The sequence below is a fragment of the Mastomys coucha genome, unplaced genomic scaffold, assembly GCF_008632895.1.
Source record: "Mastomys coucha isolate ucsf_1 unplaced genomic scaffold, UCSF_Mcou_1 pScaffold9, whole genome shotgun sequence".
Taxonomy (NCBI): Eukaryota; Metazoa; Chordata; class Mammalia; order Rodentia; family Muridae; genus Mastomys; species Mastomys coucha.
Genome location: NW_022196915.1, coordinates 73350124 through 73354144, shown reverse-complemented (window position 1 = coordinate 73354144; position 4021 = coordinate 73350124). Strand labels below are relative to the sequence as shown.

At 43.0% G+C, this 4021-nt stretch overlaps 1 long non-coding RNA gene across 1 annotated transcript; it reads left to right on the top strand.

The window, feature by feature from the left end:
- The first annotated feature begins 280 nt into the window (after positions 1-280).
- Positions 281-3565, top strand: LOC116085349. The gene is made up of 3 exons (XR_004116509.1): positions 281-418; positions 2211-2263; positions 3463-3565. It is a non-coding gene; the product is annotated as an uncharacterized LOC116085349 (long non-coding RNA).
- Positions 3566-4021: the final 456 nt, after the last annotated feature.

Sequence of the window (4021 nt, the reverse complement as noted above, 5' to 3'; positions counted from 1 at the left end):
AACAGATGGAACCAAAGCATTGTGAACATTTTTATTAAAACAGCAAATGAAGCCATGAAAGAAGTGTCACATTGCCAAGTATTCATCTTGCAAATTAAATTCTACAACTTAGCAGGTGGTTTAAGTTCCCTTTAGAAATTTTAAATCAGCTTATTGCATTTCTCTGTGGTTTAACCGAGACACAGGTTCACTGAGGCACTCGCTTACACAGTCTGTTTGTGTGATTCCAAGAACTGACAGTTGGAAGATGTTTGCTAACTCTCACTCCAAACGGCTCCTGCTTGCCACATTCAGACGGCTGGGTCTTCAGTTCCCTTCACTGTTAATGTCTACCATTTGTCTCTAGAATCTGTAAGGCGCTGATGAATCCAAAAGCTAAATCCCACGAGCGGTTGGTTTTTGACCATTTTGATACACTGTATCCTTGAGTGTGTAGGCATTATGCTACCCAATACAGAAAGCTGCAAGAGTCAACCAGTTCGTTTCCGGTTGAGGGAACAAGACTGAAGTATGGTCTGCCTTTGGTATCTAGAAATGGGGATGGATTACACACCTCCCTGAAAAATCACTAACTCTATGGGGCTGAAATCCTTTCTATGAAATGGTGCTGTATTTACACAGAAACTACTCACGTCTTCTTATGTACTTTATTGAAAGACCCCCAGAACTGGGGAGATCCTTACTCAAGTCTCAGGATGACACGACCACCCAATAACTCACGAGAGACTGAACTTGCTGCAATCACATGAGGTTTATTTGGGATAGGCCGGTACCAGGGTCGATCTTGTGACCATGTTGGCCAGAGGAGTTCCACCCCAAACACAAGAAGTGAGGGGTATTTAAAGGGAAAGACCACAACCTGGGGGCGGGGAGAGGGTTACCAAGGAAACATAACATAAAAACAGTGGAAAATTTCAGAGGGACCCAACCCAAGGTATTCAGTTATGGAGGGGAACATATTCATTCTAGGAATGTAATCTTCATCTACCGGTTGACAGGGTGGAGAGTCTCATAAACCAGTAGACCTTCAGATCTAGTTCCGCCCTCATTGTGTATCATTCAGGAGGGGCAGGTATCAGGAACCAGAGCCCTGAGGCTCTGAGTTAGCCAGGTTCCTGGAACTACCTACTTCACATTTTTGGCTCGATACAGAGGTTTTCCATGCCCCCTTTTAGGTAAAGGTTACACATTATACATACATTTCTATTAAATGCCCTCATTTTAAATTCTAAGATTCTCCAGCCTTTCACTATCATTCCTACATTACTTATAAAACCTTATGAAATGCACATACAACACAAGTAACTGCATTGTTTATTGTTTAAGGAATAGTGGCAAGATTAAAAGGTCTGTGGCTGCAAGACTGCTCAGAAAATGGTTGCTGCCCAAGCATGAGGACCTCAGTGCAGATCCTCATCACCTATGTAAGATTCCAAGCACAGAGGCTCAGGCCTGTAATCTCTACGGAGAAACAGAAACAGAAGAGTCCCTCGAGCTTGCTGGCCAGCCAATCTTGCCAATTGGCAAGCTCTCAAAAAATAAGACAGAGAAGCAATTTAGGAAGATACACAATACTGAACTCAGATCTCCACAGGCACACACACACACACACACACACACACACACACACACACACACACCCATGCCCCACAGCATACACACACACACATACACATATACACACATACATACATACATGCAAATAAATAAATAAATAAATAAATAAATAAATAAATAAATGGTCTACATGTAAATGTGAACAGGGAGGATAGGCAAAGACCCAATGTGCTTGAGAGATAATGAAGAAATAGAGCAGTTTGCCTGGAGCAAGGACCTGCTAAGAGGCAAGCTCAGACTATGTTCTTTTTATTTTTATTTTTAAATATTTCTGATCTGAGGTTAGCTAAATACATAGATATGGAAACGTCCATTGGTGCTTCTTTCTAGTGTCTATGGACTTTGTCAGATGTCTAAGGCAGACAAAATGCATTGAGAGGTAGCCTTGGCAGTCATTTTGGTGAGAAAGTAGAATCAATCCCCTTTGCTACTCTGAATGCCTAGACTAACACCTGATTACTTTCCCCAGATTGGAAGTCCTCAATAGTCTGCCATTGCCTAAGGAAAATAAAACAAGCTGGTCATCTACAAACTTGCTTGCTTTAGCCTACAAACTCTTGAGATCACTCCTTAACGAGTCTTCTTATAAACAGGTCTACGTACTCATGTGCTTGGGAGACCCCTAAGTACAATTACACTCTGTGGGGTAAGTGAAACTACAGGTACCTAGATAGGTCCCCCAGTGGCTAGCCAATGAGTTTCCCTTCCTGGGCATCCTTTCCTGCAAAAGGCGTTTAATCTCTGGTTCAGTCATTCCCATCCTCCTTCCATCATTAATAAATAGTTTGGACAAGCAAGGACTTTCTCCTTCATCAAGGACCACTGTGGGGGAAGGCCTTCTTCAAACAGAACAGAACCTAAGTCTTTCACACAAGGCCTCTCTTTACTCCTGGCACTGATCCTGAGCTAAGCTGGATTCTCCCCTGGCCTCAGCCCCCCACCTCCCAACCCCCACCCCCAACTCCTTGAGGTTCCCAGCAGCAACCTGGGACGTGTCCGGGAGTTTGAGAACCACACCTCCATCTCAGCAGCGTTTCTTACCTGGAGAAACATGGGCTGGGCCTTCTGTCTTTTCTCTATATTTTGCCTTCCTGAGCAGTGTTCTGACATCTTAGCAGTGAGGCAGAAACACAGAATCACACCACTCTTTGCCTACCTGTCTGTCCACAGATCCCAATGCCCTCTTTTCTTCTTTGATTATCTAAATCCTTATTTTAGCCTTGAAATATAACTTAAATATCCTAATTTATGCTCATTTCTTCCCCCTTTAACCTGATCGAGCACCACTTACAACACAGACGCTTATATACTATGCTTTGATTTTCTTGAAATCTGTTTTCTTAAGTGAAATGTAGATTCTGAAGGTAAAAACACTCCACAGACAATGAAACACTAATACCTCACTATCAATGATGGAGTAGTCAATCATATTGATCAACATTGTTGGGTAATGGAAAGTTTCTCAGGCTGCTTCAGGAAATATGAAACAGGAAAGAGGCTAGCCTGAAACCATAAGGCTAGCGGTAGTGGTAGCCTTGCTTGTCCGGAGTTCTTCTTATGCCCCTTCTTCTAGTTTTTGTTATTGTTGTTGTTTGTTTGTTTGTTTGTTTTCTTCTCTACCCTCTACAAATTTGTCAGTTTCAGTGCTGTGTTTGACAGCCAAGGCCAGTACACAAAATTTCTTCAGACATTAAAAGTTCAAATCAAAGATGGATCCTCACACTGTATACCTTGTGTGCTCTGGCTCAGAACTCTTTCTCAAGCTACCCTCAGTCCTACCCACACTGGCTTCAGCCAATGAAGAAGCAGGAGAGTGAAGCACTGCAATTCTTTCTCTCACCATAGAGCAAAGCAACAGAATTGGGAGCTCAGAAGAAAGCTCAGCTGAATTTCAGAAAGGATGACAAGACAACACATGAGAAAGAGAGGCGTTTCTTCACTTACTGAGACAACTACAACTCCACAAGGAAGTGAGTCCTCCGGCTTACTTTATGTACAAAAATTAACTAAAACAGATTGTAGTTCCCAGTAGAAAAGCCAAAGGTAAAAATATACATACAAAATTGGATGTAAAACTGAGGCTGTGGAATTCCTTGTTGATGCTGTTTGTATCATTGTTTTCAAGATAGGTTCTCACTTTGTAGCTCTGGCTGTTCTGGAACTCACTATGCAGACCACGCTAGCTTCAAACTCACAAAAGCTCTGCCTGCGTGTGCCTGTGCCTGTGCCTCTGCCTCTGCCTCTGCCTCTGCCTGTTGGATCCCTCCCCTCTGTGGCAGAGCTGACAGGCTGAGGGAGGGATCCAACATGTGCCTCTGCCTCTGCCTCTCATTCTCAAGTGCTAGGATTAAAAGTGTGCACCACTATGCCCAGCTGATGTGAAGGTTTTGGTTTTTGTTTGTTT